The sequence below is a fragment of the Triticum aestivum genome, chromosome 4B, assembly GCF_018294505.1.
Source record: "Triticum aestivum cultivar Chinese Spring chromosome 4B, IWGSC CS RefSeq v2.1, whole genome shotgun sequence".
Taxonomy (NCBI): Eukaryota; Viridiplantae; Streptophyta; class Magnoliopsida; order Poales; family Poaceae; genus Triticum; species Triticum aestivum.
This window is the reverse complement of record NC_057804.1, coordinates 321,016,452-321,036,066: the sequence shown is the minus strand read 5'-3', so window position 1 is coordinate 321,036,066 and position 19,615 is coordinate 321,016,452.

The following is a 19,615-nucleotide window of genomic DNA, read 5'->3' as shown; positions in this document are numbered from 1 at the left end:
CGGTTCTGTATGATATCGCCCAAGGGAGCTGAGCTGACCACTGTGATAGGGTGCCCTTGGAAATACTGCTTCAGCTTCTGGCTTGCCATGAAAACTCCATATACGAGCTTCTGCCAATGCGGATACCTTTGCTTGGATTCAATAAGCACCTCGCTGAGATAGTAAACCGGCCGCTGAATCGGATACTCTTTGCCTGCCTCCTTGCGTTCTACCACAATGGCCACGCTAACTGCACGAGCATTGGCCGCTACATATAACAATAACGGCTCCTTGTCGACCGGGGCTGCAAGAACGGGCGGATTGGCTAATTGTTACTTCAAGTCCTCCAACGCTTCATCAGCAGCCGGACTCCAGACGAATTGATCTGTCTTTCTCAGCATCTGGTATAAAGGGATGGCCTTCTCTCTGAGGCGGCTGATAAACTGGCTCAGCGCGACAATCCGACCCGCCAAACGCTGAACATCGTTGATACACTTCGGTTTAGCCAGGGAGGTGATAGCCGTAATCTTCTCCGGATTAGCCTCGATTCCTCTGTTGGACACAAGAAAACCCAGTAACTTGCCTGCCGGAACACCAAAGACACATTTGGCAGGGTTAAGCATCATTTTATAAACCCGCAAGTTGTCAAAGGTTTCCTCAAATCATCAACCAGTGTCTCCTTCTGCCTTGACTTGACTACAATATCATCCACATAAGCATGCACATTGCGGCCGATCTGCTTATGCAGGTAGTTCTGTACACACCGCTGATAAGTGGCTTGGGCGCTCTTGAGCCCAAAAGGCATAGATACATAGCAGAAGGCTCCGAAGGGAGTAATGAACGCCATCTTCTCCTGGTCCTTAACCGCCATTTTGATCTGATGATACCCAGAATACGCATCCAAAAAACTCAAACGCTCACAACCCGCCGTGGCGTCAATAATCTGGTCAATGCGAGGGAGGGCAAAAGGATCTGCTGGACAAGCTTTGTTAAGATCCGTGTAATCCACACACATACGCCAAGTGCCATTTTTCTTAAGAACCAGCACCGAATTAGCAAGCCACTCTGGATGGAACACTTCAATGATAAAACCAGCTGCTAAGAGCCTGGCCACCTCCTCCCCAATAGCCTTGCGCCTCTCTTCGTTAAACCGGCGGAGAAATTGCTTTACCGGTTTATACTTAGGATCAACATTAAGAGTGTGCTCAGCGAGTTCCCTCGGTACACCTGGCATGTCAGAAGGCTTCCATGCAAAAATGTCCCGATTCTCACGGATGAACTCGATGAGCACGCTTTCCTATTTAGGGTCCAAGTTGGCACTAATAGTGAACTGCTTGGACGAATCGCCAGGCACGAAGTCAACAAGCTTGGTATCAGCCGCTGATTTGAACTTCAGATCTGAATCATGCTCCGTAGTCGGCTTCTTCAAAGGGGTCATGTCCGCCGGATCAACATTGTCCTTATAATATTTTAACTCCTCCGTGGCACAAACCGACTCTGCATAGGCCGCATCACCTTCCTCACATTCCAAAGCAACCTTGTGGCTCCCATGAACCGTTATTGTCCCTTTGTGACCCGGCATCTTGAGCTGTAAATAGATATAACAAGGCCGTGCCATGAACTTGGCATAAGCCGGCCTCCCAAACAAGGCGTGATACGGGCTCCGGATCTCGGATCAGGAATCATGCTCGTCCCCAAAAGCCACCTCCAGGGCTATCTTACCAAGAGGATATGCTGATTTTCCAGGCACCACACCATGGAACACTGTATTAGACGGTCTGAGATCCTTGTCTGTTAACCCCATGCGGCGGAATGTCTCATAGTACAGGATGTTAATACTACTCCCTCCATCCATGAGTACCTTGGTGAATTTATAACCTCCCACCTCAGGGTCTACCACTAATGCCAACTGGCCCGGATTGTCAACCCGGGGGGGGGGGGTGATCCTCCCTGCTCCACACGATAGGCTGCTCTGACCAGCGTAAATAACGCGGTACGACCGGTTAAACAGAGTTCACTGCTCGCTTATGAAGTTTCCGGTCGCGCTTATCCGAGCTAGTTGTGAAAACGTGATACTTCCCATTGTTCAACTGTTTTGGCTGGCTCTGATAACCTGACCGCTGCTGCTACTGCTGTTGGTTGTAACCCCCTTGACCATTCTGATTATCCTGGTCATTATTACCGCCCTGATTGAAACCTGAACCGGAAGCTCCATCGTGACCCGACCCATGGAAACCGGATCCTGAGCCACCACCTGATCCACGGTCATACCGGAAGGCATTAGAGTTTTTAAATTCCTGCATAATGAAACAATTCTTCCAAAGGTGGTTAGCCGGCGCCTCCTTCGTCCTGTGTTTTGGGCAAGGCTGATTCAGCAAATAGTTTAGGCGATCCGGGTTAGGATTTGGAGCCCCATTATGATTCGCCGCTTTACCTCTACGCCACTGACCCTTGTCCTGCGCATTAGTGTTAGCCACAAAGTCCAGGCTGCCATCCGCCTTACATTTTCCTCCGTTTCCATGGCCCGCTAGTTTGTATTGATGCCCCTTAGAGTTGCTATTCTTCTTTCCCTTCCCTGCTTCGTCATCGTCAGTCTCAGGATCCTTGGTACTATCAGAATCAGCATACTTCACTAAAGCGGCCATGAGAGTTCCCATGTCATTACAGAACCGCTTCATACGCCCTAACTTTTGCTTCAGAGGCTTAAACCGGCAATTGCCCTCCAGGGTTAAGATCGCAGAGTCAGCATTGATCCTGTCAGACGAGTGCAAGACTTCAGAAACGCGGCGTACCCAATGGGTTGTTGACTCTCCATCCTCCTGAACACAAGCCGCCAAGTCTACTATGGATTTAGGCTGCTTACACGTATCTTTGAAATTCTGGATAAACCGGGCCCGCAACTGGGCCCATGAACTGATAGAATTAGGCGACAGGCCCTTCAACCAAGTACGGGCTGTGCCTTCAAGCATCATGGTGAAGTACTTCGCACACGCGGTCTCATCCACATCCAGCATCTCCATTGCCATCTCGTAACTCTCTACCCATGCTTCTGGAGATAAATCAGCGGTGTAATTCGGCACCTTACGCGGGCCCTTGAAGTCCTTGGGCAGGCATACATTGCGTAAAGCGGGGACTAAACAGGGTACTCCCAAGCTAGATGCGACCCCTTGCCCGACAGAGGTGGTTGGACGAACCGGTGTAAGCTGATCCGCCTCGTTTTGTGCTGCTAACTCGGCCTCCCTTCGTGCCTGGGCCCGGTCCACTACATCCTGAGCATCGTGAACACCACCGGCCGGGTTATTGCCACGGGCCGCTTCACGGCCCCGCGCATTGCTTGATATGGCCGGTTCATCCAGGCACCTACTATAGCTCCAGCTTGGACGAGGTGTTGAATGAATCCGATCGCGGCTATATGAATATGCCTCCTGTTGAATCAAAGTGGTCCGGTGAAGTTCCTTAACCCGGCGCGTCTCTATTGCTTGTGGAGAGTCTCCTTCGACCGGGATAGCTTCTAATCGCGCAGCAGCTGCGACAAGATTGTCCATAGGATTAGAATAATGACCCGGAGGTGTTTGAACCGGCGGAGGAATCACAATGTTCTGTCGAGGAGGTTCCATCAGGCGGGGTTGGACCGTCGCTCCTGGCCCTGGTGCCTCGACTCTGTTTACCTCCAGGTGCCCCAGCGGATTACTGGTTCCCGCTCCCGGAGTGTGAAAGAGATTTCGAGGGTCGAACCCTAACGGCAGGCGTGATCTGTGCTTCCGCTTCAACACTTCCTGTGATGCGTTCTGGTCGAGCATAAGTTTATAGGCCTGGGCGTCCAAAGCGGCCCGCTCTGCGGCCATCCTGTCCTTCTCTGCTGCCAAGTTGGCTTTGGCTTGTGCGATCTGCTCTCTCACTTTTGCGATCTCTGCATCATGGGCCTCCTGATCCGCCAGATTGGCCTCTGCCATAAGTACAGCTAGTGCATCAAATAGGTCAGACAGAACTTGAACCGGTGGGCACACAAGGCCTCCTGCCCCTGCTGCCGCTGCCGCTGCTGATCCGGAGAGCATTGCTGCTGCGGTCGAGGAGTGATTCGCCGCCTGTGTACCGGCCATGAATATTCCAACCCGGTTGATTTGCTCAGGGGGGTCCGGAATACTGTCGCCCTCAGAACAGCCCCTAATCTGGTCGTCTTGCAACTGGTACAATGACTCTGTCTCTCCGGTTGAGGACTCGTCGCCGGAATATACGACGGTCTCGCTACCATATTCTGACTCGTCCCCATGCTCTCCTCCGTGGATGACTCCCACGAAGGCACGCCTCACGGCCGGTTTAACCTGGGTAGATCTCGCACGCTAAGCCATCTCGACAAGGTCGGTGCGGATGTCCGGCTCAGGCCCAGGCTCACCAATCTTGCCGATAAAAACGTGTATGTCACCAAAGGGGACCCGGTACCCGTACTCGATCGAGCCGGCTTCAGGACCCCATCCTGCATCGTCGATGTAGAGCTTGCCCTGACGACTCTTGGTCATCCGGCCCACAGCATAGCCTTTGAGTCCTTTGAGCTTGCTCTCCAAGATCATCAAACCATCGTGCGATAGCCCCACGGTGGGCGCCAACTGTCGTGGATTTGTCACGGCAGATGTCCTCATGAAAGGACTTAGTCGTGGAGCCATCGCTACGGGTTAACTTGAAGGGGTTAAAGCAGACACAAAGACACAAGGGTTTATACTAGTTCGGCCCCTTCGATGAAGGTAAAAGCCTACGTCTAGTTGTGATGGAATTGATGTGGTTTCGATGGCTAGGGAGCAAACAAGCTTCGCCCAGGCTCGAGTTGTTGTTGTCTGTCCTTGAACCGTCGGCGGGTCGTCCCCTTATATACACGGGTGAGGCCCGTCGGTCCACAGAGTCCCACACCGGTTCATACTCGTATCTCGGTTGGTCTCTCTCTATTCCTAACTTACAATACAAGTTTACATACCAAGACGGTTTACGGCTACAGGTTCTAAACCGACTACAGGCCTTGGGCCTTCATCTGCTTAATCACCTTTACACTACTAATGAAGTTAACCCGGCCCAGGTAGGCCGGTTCACGCCCAGTGATAATATCCCCAACACCGGGTATGCCGGGCACCCGTTAGGTGTCTCGGAACCCTGTACACATCATTCGGGGCCGTATGTGGAAACCTCGGCCGGACTCCCTGCGGATGGAACCTGAATAGGCGATAAACCTGGACTAGAGACTTAGGTGTTTAGGTACGTCGTGGTCTACACCCACGTCGGCTTTCGCTTGAAGTCTGCCGAGCACATGTCGTGTGCAGACGCTACGTGGTGGAAACATGTATGAAGAAGTACACCCCTGCAGGGTTAACATCATCTATTCGAATAGCCATGTCCGCGGTAAAGGACTTCTGGGTTGCCTATAACAGTTCATAGACAAGTGAAAGTGGATACTTTAAAATGCGCAAGATAAGCGTGAGTGCTATGGATGGCGTTCTCATAGGGAGACGGGAGCGGATCCATAGTGGTGTATTGGTTGGTGAATATGTGGACTCGTGTGCGCCACCTCAAAGAGTTACTTGCAATCGTAGTTTAGGATAGCCACTGAGTCAAAGCTGGCTTGCTGCAGTTAAACTCCACCATCCCCTTTGTTGATAATGATGCATATGTAGTTAGTTCTGACGTAAGTCTTGCTGGGTACATTTGTACTCACGTTTGCCTATTTTATGTTTTTGCAGAGAGACTTCAGTCTCACTAGTAGTTCCATGTGGACTTCGACGTTTAGCATGTTACCTCAGCTACGATCTTGTGCCCTCAGCAGGATCTTGTAGATAGTCAGGCTTCTCAGCCTTTTTCATTTATAGATGTCTGTACCCAGACATGTTAAGCTTCCACTTGTGCTTTGACTTGTATGCTCTGAATGTTGGGTCGTGAGACCCATGTTTGTAATATCTCGCTCCTCGGAGCCTATTGAATAAATACTTGAGTTGTAGAGTCATGTTGTGAGGCCATGTTGTATTTGCACATATCGAGCATATTGTGTGTATGTTATTGAAATGCTTGGTATGTGTGGGATCTGACTATCTAGTTGTTTATCCTTAGTAGCCTCTCTTACCGGGAAATGTCTCCTAGTGCTTCCACTGAGCCATGGTAGCTTGCTACTGCTCCGAAACACTTAGGCTGGCCAGCATGTGTCCTTCTTCGTTCCTGTGTCTGTCCCTTCGAGGAAATGTCACGCGATGAGTACCGGAATCCTGTTAGCCCGCTATAGCCCGGTTTACCGGAGTCCTGCTAGCCCAGTTGCTACAGCCCGGATTCACTCGCTGATGACCGACACGTTTGTTGTTGGGTCATGTATGCCTGTCCCTATAAGTTAGTGCCACTTTGGGTTCACGACTAGCCATGTCAGCCCGGGTTCTTTGTCATATGGATGCTAGCAGCACTATCATATACCTGAGTCAAAAGGCGCAAATGGTCCCGGGCCAGGTAAGGTGGCACCCGTGGGAATACCGTGCGTGAGGCCGCAAGGTGATATGATGTGTTACATGCTAGATCGGTGTGACTTAGGATCGGGGTCCTGACACTGGGCCCCCGCTTGAGCCACGCCGCAGTCCGTAGGCAGGCAAGTCTGGGGACCGCCATTCCCAAAATGCCGACAGTAGCCCCCGGGCCCAAGGCGCGCCCGGACTTCGCTTAGCAGTCAAGCGAAGGGGCAAGTGCGAAGCGCCGCGGGCCCCAATAGCCTGTGGCCTTGGGCGCCGCGTGGCGATTGATTGGACGTGGGCGTCTCCGCTTCCCCACGACGCCTCGGCAACCGTCCATCTAACAAAAAGAGGTTCCCGGGCCAGACTTGCTTGCTTTGTTCTTGCTTGCCTCGCTCCAGAACCCCTTTCTCTCTCTTCTCCTTCCTGCTCCCGAAATCCTCCAGATCTATCTCAACCCTTCCCATCCGGCAAGCCATGGCGCCTCGCAAGACCCCGACCAAGGCCTGTGATAAGCACATTTCATATATATAATTTTGGCATACAAATATACCACTTGTTGAGTTCTGACATTAACTTTTGCTATGAAATACTGAATATTTGAATGATAATCATATAAGAGCATGTTGACTAGTGAATTGTTTCTTTTGCAAAAAAGTGCGAGAAGGCACTATAAACTTCAAGATTCAGTCGATTGCCAAACGCGATGAGACTTGGGGCTGGAACGAGAGAACGAGGGACCCGAGCGAGAAGAAAAGAAATATACAGGGGCAAGCTAATGTTGGAGGATCATCTTGAGAAGAAAGGAAGCAGGAGGGCCAAAGTGAAAAAATGGCAGATCACAGGAGGTCAAAATCCCTAGACGCCCTGCTTCCCAAATCGGGCCTGGCATCTCACCTCTCTCCCTCACCCTTCCTTCTCCACCTCCAGCCTCCGCCGCGGCCAGGCCGGCGTAGCGGTGCGCCACCTAGCCATCCATCCATTCCATCTCCACCACGCACCACCAGCACCATCTCCTTCTCCTCCCCGAATCCATCCATCTATCCATCCACCACGCCATCACATCACCAGCACCCCTCACTCCTAGCGCCATTACTCCACTTCCTCTGCTTCCCTTCTTTTCTGAACCTCAACGCCTTCTGTTGCTGCTCCCTCTCTCAACGCCTCCTGTTGCTGCTCTTCTTGCGACCCTGCTGCTGCTCCTTCTTCCCTTACCTCGCTGCTGTTCTTCTCTTTCTCTCTGTACCTTGCTGATGTCCCATCTCTCTTAGCGCCGCTGCTGAACTTCTTCTGAAGACCTCTCACCACGTCCCTGCTGCTGCATCTTCCTTCTTCTCTGAACCCAAACTGCTGCTGCTTCTCTTCTCTCTTTACTTCTTGCAAAATTCTGTAAACTGCTAGGTGAACTTGTGTACTGTTCTGAATACTTAACTTTCTGTAAGGTTCAGACTTTGTAAAATTCAGAATTGAGATGTGTATGGTGTGTAATGTTCAGATTTGACTAGTGTAAGCATCTTGTTATTTTTTCAGTTTGGTACTGGTATAATATAGTACTTGTTATGTTGGATCTGACTAGTGGAGGCCTTGTTAATTTGAGAGATTATTGATCTATTAGAATTTGCTTCTGTGAATTAGTATTCTGTTAGCATATGAATGTGTTCACCCCTTGTGTGTTTGTTCCTTACTGAAATTTATTCCATTGTCCATGTGTTAGCTCTAGTACATGTGCTACATAAATACATGTGTGTTTGTGGTTAAACCATCTATATTGAGTCTTATAATCTTGTTTCGCCCATCTCTTACATGTTAGATAGTCATTTGTGTTCACTTCCCTTTTGTCGATAATGTCCGTGTTAGTATTTTAATTTCTCAAGCATTACGAAAATACCAAAAAGATTGTTGAAGATAATCTGAACCTTTCTGTACTTTATTTTGCATTTTCTTTGTCGACGATCTTTGGGAACGACCTTGTTAGTTTAGGTTTTATTTTCTGCATTCATCTCTTAAAATTGTGTTACCTAGATTTAGCCGAGCATAGTAGCCGTCGCCTAGTCCCTGTGGAGAACACGACACTCATAGTTTGGGCATAAAAACCCTACTATATTACAAACGATCAGCCTGGTACTGCCGGCTCTGGATCCCCCGAATGTATCGGGGAAGAATCTCGCCCTCACGTGCCTGATGACGGTGGCGCAGGGCAACAAGGGGGCGACCATGCTCAAGGCCGGCTCCGACCAGCCTGAGGGCAAGGGGAGCACCTTCTACCCGCTCTTTCTAAGCGCCATCATCGCCGGTCTGGTGCCTCCTTTTTCCGAGTTCTTCTTTGCTATTCTTCGCCAGTACAACTTGCAAGCTCTGCACCTCCACCCCAACTCTGTTCTTCTCCTGGCGATTTTCGCCTACTACTGTGAGGCTCACGTTGGGGTAAAGCCCTCAGTGGCCTTGCTACGTCACTACTTTTACCTGAGGGTTTCTCGTGCCCACTTCTCCGCATGCGCGAGCTTTATCGCATACTCCAACTCCAATGGCATCTCGAAGCCTGGGAAGAGGATTGAATGCTTCCAGAGCAAGTGGGTCATGGTGGACGTCGGGCGCATCCACCCCTGACTGGTGTTGCCTGCGGGGCAGCCCAAGGTCATTGATGCGTGGCCTCATGCGGAGCTTGTCGACCCTCATGCGAAGGCGGTGCTGAAGAGGATGAACGCAGACCTGAGGCCAGGCAACTTGGGGGCGGCGAAGCTAACCGGGGCTACGCTCCTGAGGGAGTTTCTGGAGCACCGGGTGGCTCCACTCCGGGAGCACTCGCTCCCATTGTGGAGGCTTGGGGAAGCGGACACCTCCCTTTGCCTGAGCTCCGAGGCCATGGCCGACGAAGATCTGGTTGCGGCTCTCCACTCCTTGGTTGGGGGAGACGTGGCGAGGCCGAAGGGCGCTCCTGTCCCCCTGTTCCTTCGCGGCGACTGGGAGCAGGTGGTGAACGCCATGCCCACCTTCAACGATGAGGGGCTGGTGCCCGTAGAAGCTCCTGGGGATCTGGCGGCTTTGGCGACGGTGAACGTGTCCTCCAACGACTCCAGCGGGAGTGAGGAGGAAGAAGAGGAGGAGGAAGAAGAGTCTGACTCTGAGGCGACTTGCGAGGAGTTGGAGGAGTGCTTCCCTCGGCGTAGGTCCCGCGCCCTCCGCTTCATGCCGGACGACGATGAGGCCGGCGCCAGGCGAGGAGGGGAGGATTCTCCCTTGGTCCCGAGGAAGGGCAGGTCGGGGCTGGTTCTCCCAGGGTCTGCTCTGGTCCCGGGGCGATCTGAGGCCAGCTCCGGCCTTCCCGACGCGCCCTCTGCTTCCGGGCCTCCCAGGGCTGACCCCAGCTGTAGGCTCTTGGGCTTCAAGTTTGGCCGCAGGCTGCTTGAGTCCGCGAACGATGACCAGTAAGTGCTTGATCCGCGCTTTGCTTTGTTTCTGCCGTCAAGGCTTGACGTCTGCATTCTTTTGGCCGGGCCGTCAACTGCAGCGAAAAGGTTGAAAGGGGCTTCTGCGGCCCTGCTTGAGGCGAGTTCATTTGCCGGGACAGCGCCTTCATCTGCGGGGAAAGGAGGCATCGAGGCTCGCGCCTCTCCTGCCCGATCGTCATCGCGAGCCCAGCAGGGACACTCTGGCGAGGAGTTAGCCCCTGTGGCCCAGCTGACTCTGGGGGTGCCTGCGCTTGATGCTGCCGCTGAGGTGTCCATGGCCCAGGAGGCTCCTTCCTCCCAAGCCATGATCACGCTACCGTCCTCTCCGCCTGCTCCACCGGTTCCCGTCTCTTCTGATCCCTCTGCCGTCCTGGACCAGGCCGCTAGCGAACTGAGCCGGCTGCAGGAGGATCTTCAGAGCGCGGACTCCCGCCTGGTGGTTGGGCTCCTGGAGCTAGCTTCTGGCTGGGCCCGCTCTGCCGCCTCCGTTCGAGCGGTGCTGAGCCAGGCTGCGTCTGCCTCCGATGAGGAGAAGCAAGCCGCCTTCCAGGCCAAGGCCGCTTGCAATGCTGCCCAGGGCGATGTTGCGGATGCCCGGGGCCGCTGCAAGGCGCTGGAGGTCGAACTGCAAGGCCTGCGTGACGAGCTCATGAAGGAGGTACGCATTCGCCAGGAGAAGGAGGAGGAGATGAAGGTTCGGGAAGCTGCTATCAGGGATCGGAACACCGAGCTTGACGATCGTCGCGACCGGTTGGAGACGCTGGAGCAGGCGCTGAAGGCGGAGAGGGCCGAGCTAGACGGCAAGGTGAAGGTCCTGGCCGAGGATCGAGTGGACTTCGCCAAGCTGGAGGAGAAAGCTGGCACCACGCTGAAGACTCTTTATGAGGGCGGCTTGGAGAAGCCATTAGCTAGTGCAGAGGATGGTCCTGCCGAGCTGCTTCCCTTCCTGGTCCGTGCACTTGAAGATGTCGCGGACAGCCTTGGTCCTACGACCGAGGCCGAGGCGCGTGCCCTGTCTTCTGCAGTGCTGATGCGTGTCCTTAGCCACGTCTACCTTCACGACCCCAACATCGACCTCGACAGCCTACTGGAACCTGTGAGCGGCGACCTTGCCGCTATTGTTGCTGAGGCCGTGAAAGGTCGAGCCGAGGCTTTGCTGGGGAGGTTCCACGCCTTCAGCACCTTGCCCAGGCGCTGTGTTGCTAGCTCCGCAGCCTCAGGAGGCGGAGCCGCCCAGCGCGACTCCACCATAGGCGGTGGCGCCACTGGGAAGTGATCCCTTCGCAGCTTCTGTCCTGTTTTAATTCCCGCAACATGCACCATGCCTCGTGGAGGCGTTTAAACTTGTGTTTGGCATTGTGAAACAATCTATGGCTTGTAATATTTGCTTTTGAATTCCCTAGAATTTGCAATTTCCCCTCCTATTTGCTTGTGTTATACGTCGGCAGGGCCCGACCCCGCGCATACCTCAGCCGCCGTTCTCCCCGACCGGAAACCAGGACGGGACTAAGGAGTGAGGGGCTACGTGGCAAGTTAGGCTCCTGAGTCACGATGCTCAGGAGTCCCCCTTGACGCGCAAATAGCAAATAGGTAAGGGAGGCATAGTAGTGGATTGTCGTTCTACGTCGGCAGGGCCCTGCCCCGCGCATACCTCAGCCACCGTTAGCCCCGACCAGAAACCAGGACGGGACCAAGGAGTGAGGGGATACGTGACTAGTTAGGCTCCTGAGTCGCGATGCTCAGGTGTCCCCCTTGACGTTCAAACGAGTTCTCATACCTTGGCTCCACTCGGGGAGGGGAGCGCGACGACCAGGTCCGAGGGACCTGGCTGGGTGGCGTGCGTTCGAGCGTGGCCCGGGCGCAGCCCCCGTGTCCAGCCCCCTCGCGCGGCACTCCCGAGGGGGGGCGTTGTAATGGTGCCAGACACTAAGCTCTGGGCTCCCTGAGGTTGATACGGTTGTGGGCCGCCCTCAGTTGTTTATCACCAGCGCAGAGCATAGCGCTTTCGTATGTGTACGGGCATAGCCGCTCCTCGGCAGTGTCGTCAGCCAGCGCGGAGCATGGTGCTTCCACTGGTGCATGGGAGGGGAGCTCTCCTCCGGGAGGAGCCCCCGGGGCGTGTACAACCCCGCCATGACACGTGGCCGGCATGGTAGGGCTAGGAGAGGTGTATCTGGGCACCCGTGAGCCAGCGCGGGACTCACGAGGCCCTACCTCAAGGCGGGTTGCGCCTGGCTCTGGGCCTTTATCAATGGTGTGTTCCTGCAGGGTGGTTAGAATGCAAATGCTCTATGTCCTCAGGTCCCGGCCCTCGAGCGAGCTCAGCCGCCGCTGGTATGACAGGTCATGATGCCGTGGGTCAAGGCCAGGGGGTGAGGGCTGGAGATCCAGTAAGAGCCCATGAGTCGCGATGCTCAGACGACCCCCTTTTAACGTGCAAGCGCTTTGCATGAGAGCGGAGAGGTCCGCGATAAGCAGCAGATGATAACCATGGGAATCAAGTTAAGCGCGGAGGACCAAATCCATTTAGATAGATGCAGAAAAGGCAAACACTACTGGGTCAGGCCCGAGCAGCTTGGGGATAATGCAGCCCGAGGGGCGCCCCCAACAAGGTAGGTAAAGAGCATAAGCAAAACAGATACATGCCGTATGGAAGGACCCTCGCGACCTGGGAATGATGCAGCCCTGCGGACGCTCCTAGCTGAAAATGGAACTTTGAAAGATGTCACCTGATACCGTTGGAGATGAAAGGATGCTGAAGTAGCGGATGACGCGTGCTGAGGAAGCCGACCCTCACGAGCTCCCGGGACCTAGAGCCTCGGGAGGCTCCGGGGGCACAGGTGGATCTTCGAGGGCCATCTCCATCTCCACCAGGACCGCGCGATGCCTGACCTCCTGAGCCTCCAGAATGCTCCTCAGCAGGCGCTGACGAGCAACGGTCGCGTCCGGCAAGCCAAAAGGCATGCGAACATAGCTGTGAGGTGGGCCCTCGCAGCTCCCCACGTGTGAAGGCCAGAGGCGCTCCTGAGACGTGGCTCGGTTGAGCCCTGGTACGTCGATGCAGATGCGCAGCCCGCCATCCTCGCCTGGATGGGGGGCTGCGGCGGGTAGGCGGCAGCTGCCGCGCATGACTCTTGACTCCTGTAGCTCCTGAGTGTTTCTCGCGATGAACTCCTGAGGGTTTGGCCCTCCTTGCCTCACACCTTCCTGAGGGAAATGCGCCTTCAAGCACGCCTACAAGTGGTGCCCGAGCGCCTCCCTCGTGACCTTGGCAAAGTTGGTGGCTCTCCAAGAAAGAGCCCCCAAGCCCTGCCCAAGGAGGGCGCTGGGCGCGCCTCCCTATGTGACAGAGGGTGGCTCCCCCTGAACGGGCGCGAATCCTGACGCAACACCTCCGGAGGTGCCTGCCTCGTGAGGGTTTGGGCCAGGTGAAGCCTTCTTCTTCTTTGGGACCGCCTCGGGAAATCTTCCGCTCCTGTGATCAGGGTCTTCGATTGCCGCGGCTTGGAAGGCACGCTCAAGAGAACACACTGCATCCCTTTCCTCACAGGGTACTATGATGACTCCACCGCTTCCTGGCATCTTGAGGACATTGTAGCTGTGGTGAGTCACTGCCATGAACTTGGCCAGGGATGGGTACCCGAGGATGGCATTGTATGGTAGGAGAATGTGGGCAACGTCGAAGTCAATGAGCTCGGTGCGGTAGTTGTTGCGCTGCCCAAAGGTGACAGGAAGGCGAACTTGCCCAATTGGAACGGTGGAACCATCAGTGACTCCTGAGAAAGGCTTGGTCGGCTGAAGCTGATCATATGGCACTTGGAGATTGTTGAATGTCTCGACGGACAGGACGTTAAGCCCTGCTTCGCCATTGATGAGGGTCCTGGTGACTTGCACATTGCTGATGACCGGGGAGGATAGCATTGGGAGGACTCCGGCCATTGCTACACACTTGAGCTAATCCGCTGAGCTGAACATGATAGCGCATGTGGACCACCTGAGTGGGCGCATGGCCTCAAGCTTGGGGAGGACTGCATTCACCTCGCGAGCAAACTGCTTGAAGATGCGCTGAGAGACTGGGGCCTGGGCGCCGCCCAGGATGCAAGCGATTGCGCGCGGCTCCTGGAAGCCCCCAGCCCCCTCGTCCTGATGATGGTCTTCATTCCTCCTTGGCAGTGGTGGCAGAGGAGGGAGGCCTGCGTTGCCTTGAGGCCGATCCTCTCGAGGCTGATCCCTCCAACCTCCCTCGAGAGGCTGGTCCTACCAGCGGTCCTCGCCAGGTTGGTCACGCCACCCTTGGCGAGTGCCACGGTCTTCCAATCGTCCTCCACCTCTTCCTCCTCCTCGGCCATAGCCCCGGTCATTGCGCTCGGGGTGTCGGCTGATACGCCCATCTCGCACAGCCCTGAGCTCTTGGCATTCATTGGTGTTGTGGGTGTGGAGGTCGTGGTACACGCAGTACCGGCTGCCCTTGGATGACTCAGGCTGATCCCTGCCTAGCTTGGTGTCTGGCTCCGCTGCGAGCATAGCAGCCCTCTTGCGCTTCACGTCCTTGACCTTGGGCTTCTTCTCTTCTGGATCGGCAGCCGGAGGCTCGAGGAGGGAGAGGCGCCCTTCCTCAGCCCTGGCGCACTTGGTCGCCAAGTTGAACAACTCCAGGGATGTGCACAGATCTTCATGGATTGCTAGCTCCTCTTACATCTTGATGTCACGTACGCCATCGGAGAAGGCTGAGATGATGGCTTCCTTAGTCACCCTGGGGATCTTGAGGCGAGCGTTGTTGAAGCACTGAATGTACTTCTGCAGGGTCTCTCCTGGCTGTGGCTTGATGCGGCGCAGGTCACTCATGGCCAGGGGCCGGTCGCGAGTGCCTTGGAAGATGGTGATGAAGCGAGTGCGCATCTCGTCCCAGGAGGAGATCGTGCCAGGAGCCAGGTTCAGGAGCCAGGTGCGGGCACCGTCCTTGAGCGCCATGGGAAACCAACTCGCCATGACTTTTTCATCCCCGTTGGCGGCTTCGATGCCTAGCTCGTAGAGTTGTAGGAACTCCGCGGGGTCGGCAGTACCGTCGTAGCGAGGAGGCAGGTCCGGCTTGAACTTGCCGGGCTATGCGATGCTACGCAACTCGGCGGTGAAGGCGCGGCAGCCTGCTGTGACCATCGGAGCTCTCTGCTGATGCGGGGCTTGCTCCTGGGGATTCCCGCGCACTGCTGCCTGGAGCAGCGTAGGGTCTTGACATGGCAGTGCAGGGATGCGATCGTGGCGCACCAGTGCTGGGAGCACGCGGGCACCTTCTTGGGGGCGAGGGATTTCTTGGCAACTCTTTTCTTGTTGTGCAGGCGCCGGACGCGGTGGGTCTCGTCTTGAGGCCGCGTGCCTTAGAGCCAGGGCACCTTCTTGGGGAGGAGGTGGCGGAGGCACCTCCTGCTCCTCGCCTCCTACACAGGACGGAGGGCGAGGCAGCGGGAGAGATGGCACGGGAGAGCCCCCCGCGGTGTTGACGAGCTCGGTGATGCGGGCGAGCCAGTCCTCGTAGAGGTCGTCAACGGAACGGTAGTGCAGGAGCTCACGCGCAAGGAGCAGCGCAGCGTGCGTGTCCATGGGGCGCAACAAGCGTGGGACGACGAACCGGCTGGAGTCAGCGACAGGGTGGCGGCGCGGCCTTCCCACCGCATCGAAGGATGCAGGGACGAGGCCTGCTGCTCGTTCCCCGCCGGGACCGGTGGCGGCGTTGGCGGCAGGCGACGGGGAATGATGGGGGCGTCCGCCGACAGGAGCTGTCTGGGCGACTCGAGCGGCGAGAGCAGCCCGACGCTCGGCGCGAGCCCGGCGAGCGTCAGCCATGGACACAACAGAAGATCGACACGAAACGGTGAAAGAGATATTCCGGCGCACCCCTACCTGGCACGCCAAATGTCAGATTTCTGGTTCCAGCAGACCCTTGAGGTTCGAACTCTGGGGTGCGCACGGATATATTTCCCCTACCAGCTCACGTCTCGAAGTCTCGGAAAGGATCTAGGCTAGAAAGAAGAACACACAAGGGACATGAGATTTATACTGTTTCAGGCCACCATTGTGGTGTAATACCCTACTCCAGTGTGTGGTGTGGTGGATTGCCTCAGGGGCTGATGATGAACAATACAAAGGGAGAACAGCCTCGCGAGGGGCTGTTCTTGAGCTGGCGCTATGAACTGCTTGGGAGAGTTCAGTCGCTTTCCTCTCTCTCTTTCTCTCTGGTTTATCCCCCGTCTAGATGGATGCCTCTACTCTGTGGTGGCTAGTCCTATTTATAGAGGGAGGCCCTGGGCCTCTTCCCAAATAATGAGCGGGAAGGGTGCCAACAATTGGCCATTTTGAAGGGGAACATCTAGTACACTTATCCTGACTAAAGTTGGTCTTCGGCTGCCAAAGCCTCTAACGATGACACTGCCCTGGGCTCCATGATGACCTCCATCCTGCCGTTCTTCTGGTCTTGGTCTTGTTGCACCAAAACGGTGACCTTTGCCTAATGCCTTGGCCCGTGCTTGCCCCCTTTGCACCGAAGGGGAAACAAGGACACTGCACATGCGGTGCCCGCCTGGTCTTGATCGTCATGGCTTGCGTCACGGGCTCCTCACGAGGTGCCCTTGCCTTGATCTCTCCGCCTCCTCGCAAACCTGCCTGATGAGGCTGCTCCTGAGGAAGTTCCCTATCGTCCGCCCCGCAAGGCTTAGCCCCTCGCGAGGGTCTTGAGCTTGAGCTAATGAAGCTAGGCTGCACTGGGCCCCCACTTGAGCCACGCGGCAGGACGCAGGCAGGCAAGTCTGGGGACCCCCGTTCCCAGAATGTCGACAGCGGTTGCACGCTTAGTTTCAGCCTTTACTAATGCCACGAGGACACGAACAGCTGACGACTCCACCTGGCTTGTGTGTAATCCAGCATCATCTGGGAATTTGCACCTTGTGGCTAATCCAGCATCATTAGGGAACTGGCACCTTGTGTGCAATCCAGCCTCATTTTGGAAACATGATCTCGAGGTTGACCATACTTCCCTCCTCGCAGGAACTGCATACTGACATGAAGTTACTTCTTTTTTAGATCAATACTCAGAGAAACCTAGATCCATTTAGTAGAAGCCAGATAAACAGAACTCGGAGAAGTGAATTCAAAAGGAAAAGAAATATAAAAACAGACTACAAGGTGAGAACACCCATTTCCTACATCAAGCTAAAAACAAAAGCATTAGGACGATTAAGACTCTTCTTATTACACATCGAAGAACACCACACTTAAGAGAAACAGAAACTACAACATATACAGATCGAAGAACACGAGGCTAAACGAAAGTAATTGAAAGGGTGTTACTTACCAAAGCTCGTTTTACAGGTTCGGTGCAGCTCCTCTTTAACTTGCCATGCTCCTTGAAGATGTCCTGAATATCCCGTGTTTGGTCTTCATTGCTCCTCTGCATGTTCACACTCATGGTTTTAAAATCTCAACATGGCAAGAAAAATAGTACTAGTAATACTCGCACATCTTGTGGGCAACATTAAAGCACTCATCTGCCAGGTTAGAGCATCTCCAACAGAATCGCAAGGCGCGGCATTTTAAAAAGCGTTTACAGTGCTGAGATCGAGAAGTAGATACTATAGAGTAGAGGATAGTTCTCAGCATAGATAGATAAAAAAAAGATAATTCAACTACTCCTCGTTGTCCGACTCCTCCTCGGTGATGTCCTCCTCCAGCGTCTGACTGTAGGCGTGAAGATGCCGATCGTTGTTGGATTCCCAGGGTGACGCTGCTCCTAGCCTCATGTTGAATTGAGTGTCCGCTTTTCGCCTATGCTTGTCCTTGCAATAGGCGGCTCGCTCCGCCCTCCTGTTATCCCTTTCCGCCCTCCTTTGTGTGTAGAAATCGCGCTCGTTGATGATGTCCTGCGAGAAGTGTTGGCGCCACAGCGCCATGTCTTCCTCGTCAATCTCGGCGATGCCGAGACGGTGCTCCTGCCTCCGGTTGTCGCGACAATCCTTGTCGGTGCTAAGTCACGACAGAGGCGCGAGCTCCTGCGCCCGCTCCCGCTTCGGCATGTTGGGGAAGTTCAATGTTCTATGAGGCCACCGGAGGCGCCACGCCACCGCGTCGTACACGCGGGTGGCCTCGTTGGCGGTGTCGAAATTGCCGAGGCCGAGGCGCATCCCGCGGAACCGGATCTCGGCGGAGAAGCCGCCAAAGGGGCGCGCACGGACGATGTGGTATCCCCAAGTTTCCCGGCGACGCGGCGGCATGGTAGCGCGGCGGCGGCGAGGCGAAAAAGAGCGGGGAGAGAGCGGTGGCGAGGCACAGAGCGGTGGCAAGGCACAGAGCGGTGGGAGGGCGTTGGATTTTATAAAGCGCACCGGACACCGCGCGCCAAAACTAGCGCACGCCCGGTCGCTTTTTCCCCCCCCGCGCGCGATCCTTTCTTGGCGTCTCTGCTATCTCTACTCTCTTCTCTACGGTTATATTTATTTAATATTTAATATTTAATATTTATCTCTACTTCCTTTACTGTCTACTTTTTTTCTCTATACTTTTTTTTCTTGCAATATAGGCTGTCCGATTTATATTTGACAATTAGGAAGGAAACAAATGGGAATTTTGCAAAAAGATACCCATACCCCTCTCCAGATTTGCAAATAAGGCCTTCCCTCGTTCATCTTTTCTCCCACAAGATAAACTACTCATACAAATGCATCTTGATGCGTGCAACGCATGGGCATCTTGCTAGTTCTAAAAACCTTTCCATCATTTGCCACACTAATGGTTGCAGATGAAAAACCTACCCAAGCACAGCGCGATACAGGAGCGACGCACAATTACAAGCTGATATTATGTTGGACAATGGAGGCTATAACCAATTACTTTTACGGGAACAATAGCACCCAATAAAATTGAAGGGTAGGTATGAACAAAATTGGAACTGCACATGTACTGCTAAGTGATTCAATACACACATTACCAATCGAGGAGGAGAACGATGGTTGCGGCGGCCTCTGTGAGTCATGGTCGGCAACGGGAGTCAGTTCATTGTCCACGACGGTGGTACTTCTGCACTTGGCGCTGGCTTCTGGGAAGCAGATCCGAGACCGTGGAAGACGATGCCGTGGAAGAGGCTCCGTGTACGACGACGACGGTGGACCGGCTCCAGTGCGGTGTACGAGGTCGTCGGTGAGGCAGATGCGCTGCGGTGGACGAGTGCGCCGATGTAAAGGGGAGGATCACGAAGGCTGCGGTGCCGTGGAGAAGTCTATTTTGCGGTGGGGATAGAAAATGGGGAGTATTCAGGTGTACTACTCTAGGTGCCGGGGTGGGGTTGGCTGGGTAGGGTGAACCTGAAGTTACGAAAACAGCCCCCTACCAAGCGTCGTCCGTAGGCCTGTTCCGAAGGCTATGATGGTAACTTCCCACTGCTCGAATCATGGTCGCGGGAGATTTTCTCTCCGACCTCAAAATGTTGTGACACTGGACTCCCCGTGTGGTGTGTTGAGTGATTCGGCTAAGCAACTAGCGAGTAGTAGTAGTAAACTCTGCATATTAGGTTTGACCGAAGTCAAACTTCCTAAAGTTTGACCAAGTTTATATAAAAATATAAACATTTACCATAACAAATATGTATGATGTGAAAGTACATTCAATAATGAATGTAATGGTATTTATTTGTTATTGTATATGTTAATGTTTTTTGTTATAAGATTTCTGAGAGTT